Genomic DNA, 23,213 nt, shown 5'->3' with positions numbered 1-23,213 from the left:
ATAGGGAGGCGCTCCTGCTGCTACAGTGTCTAACTGAGCTGAGTAGTAAGCTACAGGTCTTTGGAGAAAAAGCAAAAGTTTGAGTTAGAACTCCAGATGCGACTGAGTAGCAAACCCTCCCCACCTCGGGCTGCTTCCGACAGTTGCTAGCAGCAGCAAGCTGCCTGCCACAAAGTTACAAACTTGGAAGCCTGGCTCCTCTCACAGTTATAGAGAAAAACTCTTCCAATGAGAAATCTCTTGACATGAACCGGAACTTTCCACCCAACCAAGATACATTGTGTGTGTTTGGAACGGGACACTTTGCAAGGTCAATTGGCAATAAGATGTTCCAATGGGGCTACTCTGTGGTCTTTGGCAGTCAAAACCCTGAGATGTCCGATCTGCTCCCCAAAGGAATGAATGTCTTGAGCTATGCAGAAGCTGCCTAGGGTTCCGACATGATCATCATAGCAATCCACAGAGAACATTATGATTTTCTTACAGAATTAGCTGAGGAACAACAAGGAAAAATGTTGGTGGACGTCAGCAGCAACCTTAAAATTGATCAGTATCCTGAATCCAATGCAGCATATCTCACTTAAATGGAGCCAAGAGCCACAATTGTGAAAGCATTTAACAAAGTCTCAGACTGGGCTCTCCAGTCAGGCACCCTGGATGCAAGCAGGCAGGTATTTGTCTATGGAGATGACAAAGCATCTAAGCAGAGGGTGATGGATGTTGGCTGTACACTTGGGCTTACTCCAGTGGATCAAGGAACTCTCACGGCAGCCAGAGAGATTGAAAACTACCCCCTGCAGCTCTTCCCAATGTGGAAATTTCCTCTATACCTCTCTGCTGCCTTATGTATTTTCTATTTTGCTTACTGTGTGATAAGAGAGATCATCTACCCCTACATTAATGAAAAAAAAAAACAACACTTTTCATTTCTCTTGGCCATTTCTGTTCCAAATTGTATCTTCCCAGGGATGGCTCTCAATCTTCTTGCCCTGGTTTACCTCCCTGGGATCATTGCTGCCATTTTGAAATTATACCAAGGTACCAAATATAGCTGCTTTCCAAAATGGCTTGATCACTGAATGCTCTGCTAAACAACTTGGACTTGTGGTATTGACCTTTGCCTTCCTCCATGTCCTGTACACGCTGGTGATACCCATCTGCCAATACATGTGATGGAAGTTGAACAGCAAATTCATTGACCAGATAAAAACTAATAATACTGAACCTTTTAACACAACTTCTGGCTGGCTCAATTACTCTTACCTAGCCCTTGGCATTTGGGGATTTTTCTCATTTGTCCTTTTGGGAATCACTTCCTTGCCATCAGTCAGCAACCTGGTCAGCTGGAGGAAGTTCTGATTTGTCCAGTCCAAACTTGGCTGCTTGACATTAGTCCTGTGTACAGCACATACCCTCATTTATGGTGGAAAAAGATTTCTCAGCTCTTTAATTCTCAGGTGACACCTCCCTTCAGTCTATGTACTAAGTCTCATCATCCCTTGTATGGTGCTGGTCCTGAAGTTCATCTTGATAATTCTGTGTTTCGATAGGCCACTTACACAGATCCAACAAGGCTGGGAAAGAAACTCCAAAGTTTCCTCAAAGGCCCAGTTAGAAAATGGCAAAACTGAGGTGTGAGGTAGCTACCAACCCATCACCTGGGAATTCCCCAGCAATGGCCTTGAATGAAACTCTGGAGTGTGTTCCTCTGTAAGCCTTCCCTCTTTTCCTCTCTCTAGAGATATAAAGAGTAGACAGGAGAGGACATTTTGGTAGGAAGGAACCAAGGCACCATTGGACTTTTGGAAGAGGAGATTCATTCTTTCTTAACTTAAGTTTTGATGCTGGAATATAATAGCTGAAAAGTTTGATCAACTTCAGTTTCAAGGAATGAGTCAATTTACTTCAAAGGTTCCATGATTTCATTGGACAAATGGGAGATCCCTCTTCTGAGCCACATTGTGACCTCTACTTTCTCCATCCCACCTACCACTAATACCTAGATGGTCTTCATAAATTGCTATGAAAAAAGAAATCAAAATCTAATAACAAGCCTCTCTGGCACTGAGTATTTCTTGTTTTATCCATTAATAACCCTCATATAATATATCCCTTGTCCATGAAGAAGTCCCTACTAGAACCCTTTCTAGCTTGAGAGAACCTGCCCAAATTTGTGCCTTGCTGGCTTAGTTTTTAAGAACTTAACAGGACCCCAGTATTAGGGAACACTGAAGAAAAGCCTTCATGGAAGGCAGAAGACTTCATGAATATAGAAACACTCAATACTCAAGAAGGAGCCGGAAGAAGAAACTCCCTCTCTTCTTCCCTCCCTTCCCCATAAAATCAAGATGAGGTGGAGCCAGATAAACAACCTGGTATTGTTTTATCATGGATCAAGTTGTGCTTGTTGCTTCAGTGTGTTTCATTATATGTACATGTCCAATTCATTCAGGGCTGACAACATGTAATATTTTCTTATTACACAATCCACAGTGGTGATTATTCCTATAACCTTATCAACACTCATTCTTATGGTAAACAATGAAAGGTAAAAAGAAAATGCAGAAATGCTGGATCTAGGGATTAGTTGAAGGACTGGTGGTTTGTGAGTCTACAAACTTGAAGACCGGTGGGAGATGACAGATGCCCTCAGGTTTCTGAAGGGCTCTCATGTAGAAAAAGGAGCCCAGTTGGGTGATGCAGTAGATAGAGCACTGGGGCTGGAGTCAGGTAGACCACTCTTCCCAAGTTCAAATCCAGCCTCAGATGCTTATGAGCTGTGTAATCCCACACAAATCAATTAACTCTGTTAGCCTCAGTTTCCTCATCAGTCAAATGAGTTGGAGAAGGAAATGGCAAAACACTACAATATCTATCTTTAAAAACAAAAAACAAACAAACAAACCCAAATGGTGTCCGAAAGAGTCTGACATGGCTGGAAAATGACCAAACAACATGTAGAAAAGGAATTAGACAGATAAGTTCTTATCTCCAGAAAGCAGAGGAAGAAACTAGGAGCAATATAGGGATGTAGTAATGTTTTAACAACCAGCTTTGGGGGAGAGGGAAACATTTTAAAATCTGATCTATATTATTAACCTTTTTTCCCATCACTTTCTTAAGTCTTAAATAATCAACAAAACAATCAATCAAAAGCATGATTTGTAGCATTTTGACAATTTCTGAGGTATAAGTGCTTACCCTGGAAATTAAATTATCAGTTATTGGTTAAAGCCCAGGCCAGTCTGTCTCTGGAATAATGAGTAGAAGGTGCAAAAGTTCAAGGTATGATTTGATGTCAAGGGAAATATCCTAATAATGAGAGTTATGAAAACTCTTCTAATAAAAAGTCATCATGGAAGATCTGGATAACAATTTGTTTAGCATAAGGTTCTACTGTGTCTCCTGTACCTACTATATGCATAGCACATTGAAAACTTTTTTTTTCCAATTTAAACATTATTTTATTTGGTCATTTTCAAACATTATTCCTTGGAAACAAAGATAATTTTCTTTTCCTTCCCCCCCTCCCACTACCCCTCTCCTAGCCGACACATGATTCTACTGGATATCACGTGTCCTTGATTCAAATCCATTTCCATGTTGTTGGTATTTGTATTAGGGTGTTCATTTAGAGTCTCTCTTCATTCAGTCCCCTCAACCCCTGTAGTCAAAGAGTTGCTTTTCTTCGGTGTTTTTACTCCCACAATATGTCCTTTGCTTGTGGATAGTGTTTTTTTCTCCTAGATCCCTGCATATTGTTCAGGGACATTGTATTGACACTAATGGAGAAGTCCATTATGTTCTATTGTGCCACAGTGTTTCAATCTCTGTGTACAATGTTCTCCTGGTTCTGCCCCTCTCACTCTGCATCACTTCCTGGAGGTTGTTCCAGTCTCCATGGAGTTCCTCCACTTTATTATTCCTTTGAGCAGAATAGTATTCCATATACCACATATACCACATATACCACAATTTGTTCAGCCATTCCCCAATTGAAGGGCATCCCCTCATTTTCCAATTTTTGGCCACCACAAAGAGCGCAGCTACGAATATTCTTGTACAAGTCTTTTTCCTTATTATCTCTTTGGGGTAAAAACCCAGCAGTGCTATGGCTGGGTCATAGGGCAGACAGCCCTTTATCGCCCTTTGGGCATAGTTCCAAATTGCCCTCCAGAATGGTTGGATCAGTTCACAACTCCACCAGCAATGAATTAGTGTCCCAACTTTGCCACATCCCCTCCATCATTCATTACTTTCCTTTGCTGTTATGTTAGCCAATCTGCTAGGTGTGAGGTGATACCTCAGAGTAGTTTTGATTTGCATCTCTCTGATTATAAGAGATTTAGAGCATTTTTTCATGTGCTTATTAATAGTTTTGATTTCTTTGCCTGAAAACTGCCTGTTCATGTCCCTTGCCCATTTATCAATTGGAGAATGGATTGATTTTTTGTACAATTGATTTAGCTCTTTATAAATTTGAGTAATGAGACCTTTGTCAGAGGATTTTGTTATGAAAATTGTTTCCCAATTTGTTGCTTCCCTTCTCATTTTGGTTACATTGGTTTTGTTTGTACAAAAACTTTTTTAATTTGATGTAATCAAAATTGTTTATTTTACATTTTGTGACTCTTTCTATGTCTTGCTTGATTTTAAAGTCTTTCCCTTCCCACAGGTCTGACATGTATACTATTCTGTGTTCACCTATTTTACTTATAGTTTCCTTCTTTATGTTCAAGTCATTCACCCATTCTGAGTTTATCTTGGTATAGGGTGTGAAGTGTTGATCCAAACCTAATCTCTCCCACACTGTCTTCCAGTTTTCCCAGCAATTTTTGTCAAATAGTGGGTTTTTGTCCCAGAAGCTGGGCTCTTTGGGTTTCTCATATACTGTCTTGCTGGGGTCACTTACTGCAAGTCTATTCCACTGATCCTCCTTTCTGTCTCTTAGCCAGTACCAGGTTGTTTTGATGACCACTGCTTGATAATAGAGTTTGAGATCTGGGACTACAAGGCCACCTTCCTTTGTATTTTTTTTCATTATTTCCCTGGATATCCTTGACCCTTTGTTCTTCCAGATGAACTTTGTTATGGTTTTTTTTCTAAGTCAGTAAAAAAAAAATTTGTTTTTGGAAGTTCAATGGGTATAGCACTAAATAGATAAATAAGCTTGGGTAGGATGGTCATTTTTATTATATTGGCTCATCCTACCCATGAGCAGTTAATGTTTTTCCAATTGTTCAAGTCTAGTTTTAATTGTGTGGAGAGTTTTTTGTAGTTGTGTTCATATAGTTCCTGTGTTTGTCTCGGCAGATAGATTCTTAAATATTTTATTTTGTCTAAGGTGATTTTGAATGGGATTTCTCTTTCTAATTCTTGCTGCTGAAATATGTTGGAAATATATAGAAATGCTGATGACTTATGCAGGTTTATTTTGTAACCTGCAACTTTGCTAAAGTTGTTGATTATTTCGACTAGCTTTTTGGTTGATTCCCTAGGATTCTTTAAGTAGACCATCATATCATCTGCAAAGAGTGATAACTTGGTCTCCTCATTGCCTATTTTAATACCTTCAATTTCTTTTTCTTCTAATTGCTTCTTCTCTAATTGCTACTACCAGTGTTTCTAGTACAATGTTAAATAATAGAGGTGATAATGGGCATCCTTGTTTTACTCCTGGTCTTATTGGGAATGCATCTAGTTTATCCTCATTGCAGATGATATTAGCTGATGGTTTTAGATATATACTGTTTATATTATTTTTAGGAATGACCCTTCTATTCCTATGCTTTCTAGTGTTTTTAATAGGAATGGGTGTTGTATTTTATCAAAGGCTTTTTCTGCATCTATTGAGATAATCATGTGGTTCTTGTTGGTTTGCTTGTTGATGTGGTCAATTATGTGGATGGTTTTCCTAATATTGAACCAGCCCTGCATCCCTGGTATAAATCCTACTTGATCATGGTGGATGACCCTTCTGATCACTTGCTGGAGTCTTTTTGCTAGTATCCTATTTAAGATTTTTGTATCTATATTCAGTAGGGAGATTGGCCTATAGTTTTCTTTCTCCGTTTTTGACCTGCCTGGCTTTGGAATCAGTACCATGTTTGTGTCATAAAAGGAGTTTGGTAGAACTCCCTCTTTGCTTATTATGTCAAATAGTTTGTATAGTATTGGGATTAGCTATTCTATGAATGTTTGATAGAATTCACTTGTGAATCCATCAGGCCCTGGGGATTTTCTTTTAGGGAGTTCTTTGATGCCCTTTTGGATTTCTTTTTCTGATATGGGATTATTTAAGAAATCTATTTCTTGGGGGCAGTTGGGTAGCTCAGTGGATTAAGAGCCAGGCCTAGAGACGGGAGGTCCTAGGTTCAAATCTGGCCTCAGCCACTTCCTAGCTGTGTGACCCTGGGCAAGTCACTTGACCCCCATTGCCTAGCCCTTACCACTCTTCTGCCTTGGAGCCAATACACAGTATTGACTCCAAGACGGAAGGTAAGGGTTAAAAAAAAAAAAGAAATCTATTTCTTCTTCTGTTAGTCTAGGCAATTTATATTTTTGTAAATATTCATCCATATCTCCTAGATTGGTACATTTATTGCCACATAGTTGGGCAAAGTAGTTTTGAATGATTGCCTTAATTTCCTCTTCATTGGAGGTGATGTCCCCCTTTTCATCTTTGATGCTGTTAATTTGCCTTTCTTCTTTCCTTTTTTTAATTAGATTGACCAGTACTTTGCCTATTTTGTCTGTTTTTTCAAAGTACCAGCTTCTAGTCTTGTTTATTAGTTCAATAGTTCTATAACTTTGATTTATTAATTTCTCACATTGAAAACTTTTAACAAATGTTCATTTTTTAAATTCTTACCTTCTGTTTTAGACTTGATATTAATTCCAAGGTAGAAGGCCTGTGAGGGCTAGGCAATTAAGGTTAAGTGACTTGCCCAGGGTCACATAGCTAGGAAATATTTGAGGCCACATTTGAACCCATTTTTTTTTTGTCTTCAAGCCTGGCTCTCTATCCACTGAACCATCTAGGTGCACTGATAAGTGTTTGTTGATTGACTATGGAGGGGACTTTTTATTTCAAATATTGTTGGATTAGATGGCCATCAAGCTCCATTCCAAATTCTAAAGTGCTAAGATTCAGGGTAATGTGATGATCAAAGAGTATGGATGATTCTAAAGCAGTTAAATATGACAATGGCCAAGAAGAAATAATACTGGAGGAAGAAACAGAAACAGAATTTTATAAAAGGAAAAGAAAGGAGAATGGGTTGATATTATAAAAATACAAAGAAAAACAAGTCTGGAAGGAAACATGAACAGAACAATTTTGTTTCTACCATGATAAATTTAATATACATTTTGATAGATAAACTATACATAACAAATTTATCATGCCATATTCATCTTTTTCCTTTGTGTATTAAAATGTATTTGATTAGGTTTATGATAAATAAAATATTTAAAAGAAAAAAAAAAGAACTCCAAATGCTACCTCCCACCTCTCTTGGACATACAAAGTGAAATGCTTAGAGTAGTTAGGAAATCGAAGGGTGGGTGCAGTCAATAGTGCCTTGGCTAGCTCCCTCAGAGCCACAAGGTGTTCTGGTGACAACTCCAAAGGCTCAGTGACCAAATTCTTTGTCACTTCAGTGAAAGGCTTAATAATTTCCCAATAGGCTGGTATTCAGGCATGACAATAACCTGCTGCTCCTAATATTGCTCATACTTGCTTCTTAGTCTTAGGAATGGATAGATTCTGCAAAGCCTGAACTCTCTTTGGTGTAATCATTCTTTTGCCTGGTGACAAGATAAAACCCAAATATTCTACTTGTGACTTACACAACTGTACCTTGTTCTTTGAAATCTTATGTCCCTTTTGAGCAAGCTCTTGAACCAAATGACAACAACAGGTTTCCTGATCTGGTGAAGCTAGGAGAAAGTCATATACATATTAAATCAAAGTAGTCTTCCAAAGTGATGGTAGACAAAGTTGGAAGAATTGCCAAATCCCTGGAAGCCTTGTAAAGGTGTATTGATGACCAAGCCAGGTAAATGCAAACAGGTATTGAGATTCTGGCCTAATGGGAATAGAATGGAAGGCTGCACATAGATCAAAAACAGAAAAACAAGTTGCACCACAAGGAATAAAGGACCCAATAGTTGTGTGGTTAGACACAACAGGGTGTAGAGGAATCACATAGTTATTAATTGCTCTCAAATCCTGGACAAATCAATATATATATATTGGCTTACCTTCAGTGCCAAGTTTAGGTTTTTTTTTTCTACTTGAATTATAGGAGCATTGACTTCAGATCTATATGGAACAACAATTCTTTGTTTAAGCAATGAATCAATTATGGGAGCAATTCCCTCAATTGCTTCTTTAGATAGAGGGTACTGAGGCACAGATGGTGGTTTCCCTCCTCGAGTAGCAATAGAAACTGGTATAACTGGTTTTAACAACCCAACATCAGTAAAGGAAGTCGCCCAAACCTCTTGAGGCAAAGAATCATGAATAGAGAAATAAGGCAAATTATTATCCTTCTCAGAGGAGGTATTAGATAAAACCTTAGTACAGTATTCACTTAAAACATTTACAAAAACAAGAGTTAACAATTTTTCATCAGGTACATTCAATACAAGCTTATCCGACAAACAATGAATGACAATATTTAGTTCACACAGTAAATCTTGACCCAAAAAGTTGGCAGGTGATTGGGGTATACATAGGAAAGAATGCATTATTGTCATTGAACCTATATTCACTTCTAGAGATTACCATAAGGAGACTTGTTGATTTTTACCATCTATTCCAACCACATTCATCTTCTTAACTATATTTCCTTTATCCATAGAAATGTATTTAAGAACAGATAGTGAAACTCCTTTATCAATTAAACAAGTAACCGTAACACTTACAAACCCACTTGGGGAAAGGGAGAGGCTAGAACAGGTTGGAACTGAAACTGCAGTTTTCAAAATCATTCTTGGCAGCTGGAAAGTCTGCCCCGTGAGTCTCAGAGCCTGCCTCTGAACCTGCCCTTCCTTTGCCCCTGTTATGCTGGAGAAGTCTCATTATTTTGGGGATCAGTATCTCTGTTCTGCAAATCCCAATCCCTGTATTTGGGTTTCCAACTCTGAATTTGTGGATTCCAACTTCTATTCTGTGGTCAGTTTCTGTTATTGTTTTCCACCTAAGCAGCTACACTTCTATTCCTAAAGTTCTCATCTACTAAATCCTACCTTCTCTGACAACACTCTTTCTGCACATGACCTACTGCAGACCACTGTCTTTCTTGAAGAGGAGCTAAAACTGCCTTGGAACTTTGTCCTGGCCTTGAAAGCAGCTTCCCTATCTTTCACTTCATCTTTTCCTTCAAACATATACAAAGCTATAGCCTTCAATTCACCTATAGACTTCTCATGCCAGCCTGGACAGTACTTCAGGAAATACTCCTTAATGTGTGGGAGAGACTGGTTTACAAATGCCACACTGATTACTCTGCCATCCTATGTTTAATAGGATCTAGCCTAGTGAATCTCTTGGCACTTTTATACAGCCTGTCATAAGACTTTATAGGTGACTCATCGTCCTGCAGTCTCTTGAAACTTGCTATAGTTTTCTGGACATTTTGAAAATAATTTCATTCCCCATTTTAGATTATTTCTGGTATCAGATGAACTATTCTGTTCCCAACAGTGTTATAATCCCATCCTGGATCTTGTAATGGCCAGGTCCTGACCCCTCCTGGGGTTGCCACGACTCTGTTAGTGGTTTCTATCACCCCAATCTGAGGGGGGTCTCATCAATAATGCCTAGTCTGCACTCTTTGCCTGATTCTGGGCTAAACTTTGTTCTCCACCCATATCTTGGCAATGTTCCCAGAAACTGTACTCTCAGCCAGGCATTTGCTGGGTTCCTGATTTTGGGCACTGCTCTTCCCCTCTCCAGTGTCAGAAAAGAAAGGAGGGGCTAAAGGGGTTTGCAAAAATGGTCCCAGTTTGAAATCCAAAATTATTTTTCTTCACGTCTTCCTCCTGCTCAATTTTTCTTACTTTCTTGCTCAACCAGATTTTCTAATCTCCTAAATATTCAAGTTGTTTCCAATTTTCTTGTTTCTCTAAGGGTTTCTAATTTAATCATAAAATTTTGGGTTCCAAATTTTGGCCAGAAGTTCTTAAGGGTTTTAGATCAAAGAAAACAATACATAATAGGTTTGTCCCTATCTTTTCCTCATGCAATAGGAAGAGCTCCATTATGCCAAGATTTTAAAAATCTGTCTAGGGGGGAGCCTTCTGGAATAGGTCCCCTTGAAAGTCTAGAGCCCCTATTGGGAGGCATCCCACCCGTCAAGGGTCACAAAGCTTGTCAAGAAGAAACATTAACCCTTCATGCGCCCTAGACCCTATGTGTCACATGAAAAAATAACATGTTTGCTGGGGGGTTGAGCACTCCAAATGCCAATCTTGGCAAGGGTTTCTCAGGAACACCCTAATCAAGGAGTTAAAGCTGAGAAATGCTTGCAAAGTTTCTTTGGCCACGAGACCAGCACTCTGGTCCCCTTGGAAGTTCCAGTTCTCCTGCAGTACACCGCAAAATGCACACACACACACACACACACACACACACACACACACACACACACACTACATTAAACTAAATATGTGAGTGGGAACAATTTCAATAATTTCAATGCAATGTGAATGTCCCCCAGGTATAGACCTAGCCAGGGATCCTCTGGCCACTGAATCTAACCCTCTGACTCACCTTCCCCAAAACTTCTTGCCCAAACATAGATCCACACACAAAATTCTAAACCTGAACCATAAAAAAACAAAACAAAACTCATTTTATTTATTCCTGAAGTCTTCTTTCCCTCATAATGAGCTAAAAAAACTCAAAAAAAATCAGTTTCTAAGAGAGCATAACCTCTTAAACAAATAACCTAGTCAGAAACACTTAATTTTCTCTCTACCAATTTCATATTACTTAGCCTAGGACTGCCTTATTAATTTTAAAACATTTTTCTCATTTCCACAAACTACAAGAAGAAATGTTTTAGTTCCTCTTTTTCACAAACTTCTGGCTTATACCGAATTTAAAAAACAATGAGAGAGAGTTTAAAAAAAATGAGAGAGAAGTCTGGAAATATCTCCTAGTCTGCAGCCTTGAAGAATTCCAAATCCTCTTACCTTACTTGGATGACAGGATTCTTGGACTAGAGGAGCCATCGTCTGCCCACTGAAACTCAGCCTTTCTCTCATATAGAAAAAGAAACAGGAAGAATAAATCCTGTGGGTACCCTTTTGAGATCAATATTTTTCTGTATGAAGGAGAGACCCCTCGGAGGTGACAAGGTTGGTGAAGTTCAAATAAGATAATCTATATTAAGTGGTTTTTAGATCTTAAGATACCACAAACATTTTTGTTATTCTTGAGTGGTGAGAATGAGACAACAAATGGTAGGAAGGAAGGAAGGAAGGAAGGAAGGAAGGAAGGAAGGAAGGAAGGAAGGAAGGAAGGAAGGAAGGAAGGAAGGAAGGAAGGAAAGAAGGAAAGAAGGAAAGAAGGAAAGAAGGAAAGAAGGAAAGAAGGAAAGAAAGAAAGAAAGAAAGAAAGAAAGAAAGAAAGAAAGAAAGAAAGAAAGAAAGAAAGAAAGAAAGAAAGAAAGAAAGAAAGAAAGAAAGAAAGAAAGAAAGAAAGAGAAACAGAAAGAGAGAGGGAGGGAAGAAGGGAGAAAGAGATATAGAGGGAGAGAGGGAGAAAGGAAAGGAAGATGTATGGAAAGATGTGAATGACAATTTTCTGAGACAGGGAGACTTGGAGGGGTAGTTATCTGGAACAATATAAAAGATCTGAGGGTTGAGTATACAGCTAACTCCCAATGAGGAAATAACATTCTTCACCCCCACTTAGCTTCCTTTGTGCTTCTTTTATAAACTCATGAAACTTGTATTCATTTTCCTATATTTATTATAAGCTATATATATTTTTAAATCTAAGCTCTGACTATTTTTATTTAAGTTTGTAATATTATTAACAGTAAAATGGTCCCCAAATTCTGCCTGCTAAGAATTAGAATTGCTAATGCAATTCTAAATGTTTTTTCTATCTCCCACAATGCTAATAAAGTGAATGAATGAAATATTAGTATTTATTAAATTGCTTCCTAATCCCTACCTTTAGGTAAAGCTTCCAAAAACACTTGTTTAACCAATAAAATTTGTATTTCGAGAACAAAGCTATGAGTAAAGAAAAAAATCTTCCCTTGCCAAATACAGTCAGTGGCCTCATGAGCTATCATAAATATTTATATCCGCCTAAAAGTGACAGGCTCCCTGACTTAGAGCTATGATATTGTCCTCACCCTGGGTTTTGATTTTTATCTTGTTTTTCTCTCTGCTAAGGTTATTAAATTCACATATGTTTGCATGGAATTCTAAATTAGTCAGCGCTTGGATATAAATGAGCTAGGGAGGTTGGGGGGTAAATCTTTCATGTCATCAGATGAGATGTATAAAGGAACAAGGAAACACATTGTTTCCCCACACCCCTAAATGAGAATAAGCCATGCTAAATAAATGTACTTTCCATAACACAGGGACCAAGTGAAGTGAGCTGAATTTTTTTTTTCTGTTTTCTTTCCTGAATTTTTCATTATGTCTGACTGACACTAAGAACATCTTTTTTTTTTTAAATGACAGAGAAAAATAGAATAATACCCTCTTCAATTTTTGCTTTCTCATTTTGCAAGAGTTAGATCGCCTAAAATTGAGAGTCATTGATCTGGGAACAAATGACCCACTTAGATTCTGACCACTGCCGGAAAGCTCTTTGGCCCCCAGAGCATAGAAATTTTAAGAGGATGAATCTGCAAACTAAAAAATGTAGAAAGGTAAAAAAGGGTATTGAATGTGGGAATCAGGAGAACCGGCTCCTAGTCCTAGCACTGTGATTAACTTGTTTTGTGACCTTACTCAAATCTCTTTATCTCCTTAGTCCTCAGTTTCCTCATCTGTAAAATGAGCAAGCTAGACAGTCCCTTCTAGTACCAACAATCTATGAATTTACAAAAGAACAGAGTGTCCCAAGAGGTCATTTTAGCTGGATCAGGAAGCAATTTTCTCTTGAGGTCTCTACTTGCCCCAGTCCCTCTTCAGTGATTTGAGGAAAACTCCAAAGCCTTTGGAACTAAGCATCCTTTCTTTCTATCTCCTCACACCTTCATTCCTTACCTAATACTAAGTATGGGTTTCAAGGCAGAAGAATGGTAAAGGCTGGGCAATTGAGGGTAATACATCTTGGAAGTGTCTGAGGTCACATTTGAACCCAGGACCTCCAGTCTCCAGGTCTGGCACTCTATCCACTGAACCACTTAGCTGCAAGCAATCTTTCTGCTTGGAGATAACGAGATCTGCTTGGGAGGGTTTTAGTCTCAGGTAAAGGTCCCAGTTCCACTTTAGCACAACTAAAAAACAAAACAAAAACTCTTTAAATATGAGTTGCAAATAACCATAAAATCCCCTGAGCCCATAAGTAACAATAAATAAATAAATAAACAAACAAACAAACAAATAAATAAATAAACGAATAAATGAATAAATAAATAAATGAACAAATAAATGAATGAATAAATAAATGAATGAATGAATAAATAAATAAATGCATAAATAAATAAATAGATAAATAAATAAATACATGAATGAATGAATAAATAAATAAATGAATGAATAAATAAATACTGTAAAATCAGAGCCTCCCAGTAATCCTTTGATAGCCAAGCCAGGAAAGTGTTTCTCCTAGTATCCTTCAGTTTACAGTGAACCACAGGATGCATCAATAAAGTTTTAATGCAACAGGAATCATTAACCATTTATTAAGCACATACAATCAAGACACAAAGGTAAAAGTCAAGAAATGAATAATCTAGCAGGAGAAAATGTGTGGTATATTAGAAAAAACCTTGGCTCTTGAGTCAGAGGACTTGGGTTCAAACTCTGCTTAAAATGAGTACTACCTGCTTGGAAAAGTCACTTAACTCTCCTGGGGATCATTTTCCTCCATAAGAAAATGAGGGTCTTAGAGCAGGCAGACCCTGAGGTCCTTTCCAGCTTTACATTTATTTCATGACCCTACAAATGTGTCATGGACCCATATATGCATTATTCACAGGAGAGTCTGATAGGAAGAAAGGAGATCATTTTCGGCAAAGAAGTATAAGAACCTTTGAGGGAGGGAGATCACTGGGAATCTGGAAGGATCAGGGAAGGCTTCATGGGAGAGGGGATACTCAGTGAGACTGAAGAAAGATCAAACTTTACACAGGTAGAATTATGGGAGGAGCCCCTTCAGGGCATGGTGGACTAGTGTGCAGTGTGGGAGAACTCTGCCTAGGACTGGCCAAAACCAGATGAATCAATCTACAAGAATGCATCATGTCCTTACAGAACGCCTTTCACTGTTCAAGTTTTAAGCATCCAAAGATAAGAATGAAAAAGTCCTTCTCCTCAAGGAGTTTATGTTCTTTTGTACTGAGAGGAGTATTATGTAGGGCCTTGAATGCCAAGATAAAGAGCTTGTGTTTTATCTTAGAGGCTATCAAATGGACTTACCACAGAAGGTGACCATGGACACTGGGTAGGAATCCTTCAGAGACCTGAAATGCTGCTAAATCAGTGTTGAGGGGGGTGAACCAAGGGATCGAGGATAAAGAAATTCTTGGTTTCATTCCTTGTCAAGTCTTTTTTAAAAAAAGAAATATGTCATTCCCTCCCAATTGCATATAAAAACAGTTTATAATATACTTCTTTTTGAATTTTGCACTCCAAATTTTCACACAGACTCCTCTCCTGAGATGGTCATGGAGCCAACATAGGTTTTACAGGTGGTGCACTCTTCTTTTTTTAATCCTTATCTTTTGTCGTAGAATCTATACTCAGTATGGGTTCCAAGGCAGAAAAATGATAAGGACGAGGCAATGGAGGTGAAGTGACTTTCCCAGGCTCACACAACGAAGAAGTGTCCAACCAGCTGTCAACTCTTGAAAGCTTGACTTAGCTCTAGACTCCAGGCTGGACAGTTTCAAGACCAAAGCCGACAGCATCAGGATGCCGTTGAACTGCCTGATCAGTTACATCCAATGACAACACTAAGTAGATTTGCCATATATGCCAGGATATATCTGGGACAAGTTCCAAAGGACATCAGGTCATCGTTCAATTAGACCAACAGAACTACGATCAGTGTTTTGACTCCTTAACACAATGATTCGGAATATTATTCTCAACTTCCATGGACAGAGAATCTACTTAGAGAATTTCTAATACCATCCCCTGAGGAAAAACCCAGGAATCTTACTTTACCTCTCTGGCAATTAAGATCATGATCCTGGCACTGAAAAGGATTTCAGAGATCACGGAATCTAACCCGCTCAGTCTACTAATGGAAGACAAAAACAAGCTGCGAAGCAAAGATAGGAAAGGTAGAAACACAGATATTCAATGGTAAGCCAGGATTTAAACCTACACACCATTGTCTGGTGCTCTTTCCATGACATACTGTTACTCTGAACTCTGAATTGCAAAACATTCTGTCCTTAGGTTTGACGAAGAATGGGCACACGTATAGGCCAAATTTTGTTTGCATAAATACTCAAGCCAGATTCCACTGCAAAGAAATTTGTTCCAACCTGTTGAGAAGGGAGAACGGTGCCCACAAAAGTAATCCTGAACTACTCTTAGCTCAATAAATGCTGATTAAGCTATTTAAGACTTCCTATTGCCCTTCAGTCTCACTTAGCAGGAGAGGGCAAACAGACTTTTGTACCTGCCATTTTCATTTCTGAATTTTTTGAATTTCAGTGGGCACCAAAGCAAAGCAGGAAGAAAAGAAAAACTCGAGATACATGAACTTAGAGGGATCAAATGCGTGCCAGGGCATCACTAAGGCAATCATGATTTTTTAAAAACTGTTCTTGCTGACTTTTGTAAATTCTTTCCAATTCTAAGAGCAGAAGCACCAAACTCGGGGGCTAAGGAGCATCCTGATTGCAGCTAGCCATAGCTTCCCACTCATCCTACCCTGAGGAGGAAGACAAAGGGGATCTATGGAAGAAATCTCTGCCCAAGAAGAAATAAGAATGTGGCCCCTGAAATTCTACTTTGCTATTTCCAAACCTGGAGGGGAATAATAAATGCAAATTCATTTCCATTCAATTCAATTCTCCCAAACGCAAAATTGAACTCCAAGGGCCATCTAACCCTTCTAAGCTTTCAAGAAATCTGCTTTGTACCATCTCTGGTCAGGCAGAGCCTACACTTGACTATCTCCAGTGAGTTAGCCCCTTGTACATGGGCATAAAAAAGAGCCAGTACCTTTGCCAAGAAAACCTCAAAAGGGGTCATAAAGAGTCAGTCATGCTTGAAAAACAGCCAAACCAACAACAACAAATAAAAGGACGACATGGATTACAACATGGAAAATTCACTTGAAGACAGCAGAATGGAATGAGAAAGTCAGGGTAAAGGTGGCATCCATATTAGACGTTAACTATTTCAACAAGCATTGATACACAAGGAGTAGTTTTTAGACATGGTACGTGATATGGGCAAATGGATTGGGTTAGACTAAGTTAAGATTGAAGTTCAACTAGAAACAAAATTTGGCTGAGACATAGAGAACATGAAGAGGAGTAATTTGTAAAATTAAAAAAAATTGTAAAAAAAATAAATTGGAGGCAGACTATAGACAAGTTGTTAAGTCAATGCCAGATTGGCAGTCAATGCCAAGACTATCAGAGGACAGACTATATAGACTATATATACACATATACATATATATAGAGAGACTAATATAATAATAGGGCAGGGTATCAGAGAAGTTGACTATTCATCTAACTTATCAAGTCTTCCCAGTTTGGTTTCTTAGAGCTATTTTCATTCCTTGATCTTTTTAAAATTATAACATTTTTTTCCAAATTATAGGTCAATACAGTTTTTTAATATTCATTTTTTAATATTTTGCCATCCATGTTCTCTCTCTCCCTGTCACCCCTCATATTTCCATGTTTGCCAAGTCATAAAAAAAGACACATATTGCTTACAGTAGAGAAAAAATCATGGAGGAAATGAATTAAAGAATGATATGTTTCAGGGCAACTAGGTGGCTCCATACATTGAGAGCCAGGCTTAGAAATGGAAAGTTCAGGGTTCAAATGTGGCCTCAGATACTTCCTAGCTGTGTGACCCTGGGCATGCCACTCAACCCCATTGCCTAGCCCTTACCAATCTTCTGCTTTAAAACCAATACAGAGTATGGATTCCAAGATGGAAGATAAGGGTTAAAAAAAAAAAAGAATACATTTAAATTTGCATTTGGACTCTTTCTGTTCCCTCTATGGTGGTGGATCCCCTTCTTTCAATATGAGTCTCTTGGAGTTATTGTGGCTCCTTGCCTTGTCTGGGATCTTTTCTTATGTGGACATCCTGGTGTACCCCATGCCAGTCCCCTTTGTCCCCTCAAGAATTCAGCCATGCCAGTTAGGTGGTGAGCTCAGGAGACCTTGAATGAATGATTAACAGGTTTTTACTTCATCCGTTGGCCAATAAAGAGCTATTGAATACTTTGGAGCAGCAGAGTAGAACCTCTTCATTGGGGAGACTACTGGGTCAGTAATGTCAAGGACAGATGCCAGGGTCATGAGGCAATGGGGGAGATTGGAGGCAGGAAGACCCCTTGGGAAGACATTTTTAGAATCTAAACAAAGACCCAGAGCAAAAACGTTGTGAAGGAAATGAAAACAAGGGGGCAGATGGGAGAAAATACAGTGAACAGTTATCCTATTGGGATGAGCAAGTCTGAGAAAGAATCCCTGAGGCCAAACAGGATTGCTGAATGGGGTCCCAGGATTCACATTATCTAGTTCAACTTCCACGCTTGACTCTGGGTCTTTTCTGAAGCCCAGAGAGGGGAAGGGGCTTGTTCAACATTGCACAAGTTGTGAATGGAAGAGTTGAGATTCAGACTCGGGTCCTTTGACTCCATGTTCCGTCTTCTTTCCTGAAAAGGCGGCACAGAGAACGGAGCCTGGATTCAGGAAAAGAGGAGGTGAAATCTCACTGCAGAGACTTACTAGCTGTGTGACCCTCTCTTTAACTCAGTTCTCTCAACTATAGAATAAGCATAATAATAGCATATTTCCCAGCACTGTTTTAAGGATCAAATGATAAAGCACTGAGCATAGTAACTACCACTAGATGCACTAGAGAAATTGTATTATTTATTATTATTATTATTAATTCAAATGAAATCTAAGATTAAATATTTACCATATGCAAGGTTCCATACTAGATATGTATACATACATGCACATATATGTACATATAGGGCAGCTAGGTGGATAGTGTGCCTGGCCTGGTGTCAAGAAGATCTGAGTTCAGGAGGAAGCTGGGTTGCTCAGTGGATTGAGAGTCAGACCCAGAGACAGGAGGTCCTTGGTTCAAATTTGACACTTCCTCAGACACTTCCTAGCCATGTGACCCTGGGCAAGTCACTTAACCCCCATTGCCTAGCCCTTACTGCTCTTTTGCCTTAGAACCAATACCCCACTATTAATTCTAAGTCTGAAGGTAAGGGTTTAAAAAAAAAGTTAGGAGTTCAAATCTGGCCTCAGACACTTACTAGCTGTGTGGCCTTGGACAGGTAACTTAACCCTGCCTGCCTTAGTTTCCTCCTCCGTGAAATGAGCTGGAGAAGGAAATGGCAAACTATTCTGGCATCTTTGCCAAGAAAACCACAAATGGGGTAATAAAAAGTTGCCCCCAGTTGAAATGATTCAACAACAGGTGTGTGTATAAAGGGCAGGAGAAATAGAATGAGGAGAGAGAGGAAAGAGGTTTAGAGCTGATTTTTTTTTTTACTTGCTAAAAAATAAAATCTAATATGGAGCATTTCCCTTGGGCAACATATGACCCAGGTACAGTAAGAGAAACAAAGTGCCTGGTTCAACTGGGAACTTCACAGGGATTTAAGAGCTAAGCCATAAATCTTAGCAATTAAGAGGTTGGCCCGATGCCAGATAAAGGTGTTACCTCTTACCCAAGAAGGCTCCCCACAACCCCCTCCACCTCCATTTCTTATAGGGGCACCTAAGGAGAGAGAAGTAGTACCTATTCTACTGGAGGCATTTACAATCATGAAGAAACAGCTGCAGGGAGCAGCCAGGTGACCCAGTGGATTGAGAGACAAACCTGGAGACAGAAGTTCCTGGATTGAAATCTTGTCTCAGACACTTCCCAGCTGTATGACTCTGGGCAAGTCACTCCACCCCCATTGCCCAGCCCTTAATGCTCTTCCATTTTGGAACCAATACAGAAGGTTAAAAAAAACCCAAAAAACAACCAACTAGCTTGAGTCCTGATCTATGCAGTTTGGGAGATTTGAAGGGGATCCAAAGAGCTGAGTGTAGCAGTGAAGATAAAGGGTAACTGAATAGAGAAGATCCTTACCCAAACCTCTGGAGGTAGGTACAAGAGGTTTGATTCTCCATTTCACAGATGACAAAATGGAAACCTACAGAATCCAAATGAATTATTCTGAGTCTAGTAAACGTTAGAGGCCAAAGTTAAACTTAAGTCTTTCTTGACTCCAAGCCCGCTCTTCTTTACTATATATACTAGCAACGAGACTCCAGGGCCTCTGAAAAGGGTAAGAGCAGGGTTTCCAAAGGGGCCTTCAAACTTTCTTGAAGAGGGAACACCTTTATCTGGCAATGTATAAATGGAGATTTTGAGCCTTTGACTTCATTCCCCAGAAGTCCTTAGTATTTCCCATAATTCCCTATAATCTCTCCTGTGTCTCCACATACCACATTGGCAAGGTCATGTTATTGGTATTTAACTGGAGGTATGTGGAGGCGCAGGAGAGATTATGGGGAATTATGGGAAATACTAAGGACTTCTGGGGAATGAAGTCAAAGGCTCAAAATCTCCATTTATATAGCTTCATATCAAACTCTTGCTTCTTAAGATGAAGGGAGTGGGGGTTGCACTGTGTCCAAACATGGGTCAAGGGGATATGATTGGGGTTATAATCTCTAAATGATCACCCTCCACCCTCGTGCAAATATCAATAATATGGAAATAGGACCAACGTTACATGTAAAACCCAGTGGAATTGTGCGTGGGATATGGGAGGGGGTTGGGGGGAGTGGAGGAAAAGAACATAATTTTTGTAATCTTGGAAAAATGCTCTAAATTAATCAATTAAATAATTTAAAAAAGATCTGTGACTTAACTCTTCAATCCCTGTGAAGATCCAAGTTGAACCATGTACTTTGTTTTTTGTTTGTTTGTTTTTTCTTGTTGACATTCCTTTATTGGCCAAAGCTTCTGTGGTGTCACCCCTCAAACTAGAGACAGAGTGAGAGCACAGCACCAATAGAGGACTAGATGGAACAAAGAGTAGACAGATGGGGCAGGCTCACAGAGACCACAGCCCCACCACACACTGATGGACACAGACACAACATAGTACCAATACACAGACAAGCCACAGGCTGTAACACATACAGTGCAGATCGAGGGACCCAGGGGTGCCCAGCATTCACAGAGGGCTACCCAGAGATGGGGGACAGAGCAGCTGGACACCAGGGACTAAGGGTAGTAACCTGATCCCAATGGGTGGGGAATTTACAAGAAGATGGAAAGGTGCCCCACATCACCCTCTACCTTTGCAAACTGGTGAAGCTTATTTCCAAACAATCAATATCCTTCAGAATTTCCACTCTTTACCCGCTCCACCCACGATGCTATCTCCCCCTTTCCTAGCCTCTCAAGGGTGTTTGCAACCTAACTGCTACCTAACTTGGGACTCCTAGTAGCAGCTGCATTGGTACCATTGAGAACTCTTCCCTGTCTCCTCTCAGCATATCTGTCCCCTCTTCTTCATGTTATCTTATGACTGAAGCAGGCACCCCTTCCATCTTAGGCTCTGGGACAGTGATAGTTAAAAGTGCTTCTTCTTCCTTTAATTTGGATTGGAAGGAGTGAATATCGTAGGAAAAACAAGCATGGATGGGTTTGATCATCAAAGTTTTCATTATTTTATTTTTCTCATAAACTCCTTCAAGTTTTTCTTTTGCTATTTTTTTAACCCTTACCTTTTGTCTTAGAACTTATCTATCACCAAGGGCTAGACAATGAGGGTTAAGTGACTTGTCCAGGGTCACACAGCTAGAAAGTGTTGGAGATAAGATTTGAACATCCCATCTCCAGGTATGGCTCTCTATCCACTGAACCACCTTGTTGCCCCTGTAATAAAGGGTTTGTGGGGGTGGGGTGGAGAGGAGGGGGAGAGAATGGAGTCTTCTCTCCCTCAAGGCAAGAACAAAGGGAGGAGGAGTTTGGACCCAGAGGTAGAAGGAGGGTGAGTCTGTTCTTTCTCCCTTTCAGTCCTCTCTAGCTCTGGCTCCTCCGTAAGCCTGCCTGCTCACTCCCCACAGCCAGGGTCTTTCTAAATAGCACTCTTCTTTAATCTGGGGAGAGAGAGAGATCACTTCTCTCCCCCTCAGCTGTAACTGCCCTTCACTCAGCCTTGAGTCAATGGGAGTTGGGTAACCAATGTATTCTAAACAATGGGGATGCAGGGTAAGGTTGAATTGGCTGATAGACTGGGGTCAGCAGGGAAGAGGGGAAAAGGGATCCCTAGCGGGCTAAACTCTTCCCCCCCAAAGTTAGGTAACCCAGGTTTGGTGGTCTGAGCCCTGGAGGGGTTCAGAGTGATGAACTCCGGCTTTTGGCCCAGAACAGCAGGTGTTTCAAGTCAAAGTGAAAGGGAGATTGTGATAAGTCTTCTTGTGGGCTCCTTTTCTCTCCACTCGTTGGTTTGGGAGGATTGTGATCAGGTTCAGGGAAGGAAAGATGTCTCAGATGAGAGAGAGCAGAGAACTGACTCTTCCTGGGCTGGTCCCTTTCCCAAGGTTCCAAACCTCCTCTGCTGATGGAATCTCTGCATCTCTCCAGGCTTTTCCATTTCCAGAGCCTCTGGATTTCTCTCTCGTGCACCCCTTCCCTATTATTATCATCGAGGGGGCTCCCATGCTTTTAGTCACTCAGCCTGACATCCTCTTTCCCAGTTTTGACTGCTCTCTCTCCTGTATGTCCCCCAAATCTTGTTATTCATCCCCCTATTGCATTTGTCTCCTCCCTTCTCACACAGCATCCTGTCCCACCTCCATCCCCTAGTCAGACCTTCCCTCGCACCGCAGGGCTTGCCTGAATATCCTCAGGCGCTCTTCCCTGGCCTCCCAGCCTCTGGTCCCTTTAATGCATTCTTCTGGCACAGGCTAAGGGCATGGCTCATCCCATGACTCCTCTCCTCCCGAATGCCTGCAGGGTCCCGTAGAATTGATCTTGGTGGGAGCCTTTTACAAGTGCAGTTTCCTACAAGATGTGCGGTGTGCACAACTGACAGTAAATGCAGACACTTTCTCCCTAAGTAACTGTATGCACAACTCTGTTCTTAATGCCAGGGCGGCTGCTGTGACCGTGAAAGGGGAGACTCAAGCTGCAGAAGCTCCGACATGGGAAGCCATAGAACAGGGCTCTGTCTGGTCGGGGCTCCTCGGCTGGGACTTGTGCACTAACTGCTGTTTTAACTTGCAGTCTACACCACAGTGAGAGCAGAGCCGCGCCGAAACCTCTGCATTCATTCCACTTTAGTTTCTTATTAAAACATAAGATTCAATAATCTATGTTCATCAAGGAGATTGGTCTATAGTTCCTTCCTCTGTTTTTGGTTGGCCTGGCTTGGGAATCGGTTATTATTATTTTTAAGGGGATGTCAGTGCTGGATTTGGAGTCATGAAGACTCCATGAAGCTCAAATTTGCCCTCAGACATTATTAGCTAAGTAACCCTTGGCAAATGTTTTAAGTTCTCTGCCTCAGTTTCCTCATCTATAAAATAGGAATAATTATACCATCTGCCTCATAGGGTTGTTGTGAGAATCAAATGAGATAACACTTAGCAAACCATAATGCATTACATAAAAGCATTATTATTTATCATTATTACTACTACTATTATTATCAATCCTGACTCTGCCCTGAACTACCTATGTGACCAATGACAAATTACTCAACCTCTCTGAGCTTCAGTTTTCTCCTCTATAACATGGGGATGAAGCTTGCACTTCACAAGGTT

General features: G+C 40.1%; 1 pseudogene; it reads left to right on the top strand.

The window, feature by feature from the left end:
- Positions 1–245: 245 nt before the first annotated feature.
- Positions 246–22,689, top strand: LOC100617118 (metalloreductase STEAP4-like; annotated as a pseudogene).
- Positions 22,690–23,213: the final 524 nt, after the last annotated feature.

The sequence above is a fragment of the Monodelphis domestica genome, chromosome 8, assembly GCF_027887165.1.
Source record: "Monodelphis domestica isolate mMonDom1 chromosome 8, mMonDom1.pri, whole genome shotgun sequence".
Taxonomy (NCBI): domain Eukaryota; kingdom Metazoa; phylum Chordata; class Mammalia; order Didelphimorphia; family Didelphidae; genus Monodelphis; species Monodelphis domestica.
The sequence above is the reverse complement of the archived record's forward strand: the minus strand, read 5'-3'. Positions and strand labels throughout refer to the sequence as shown.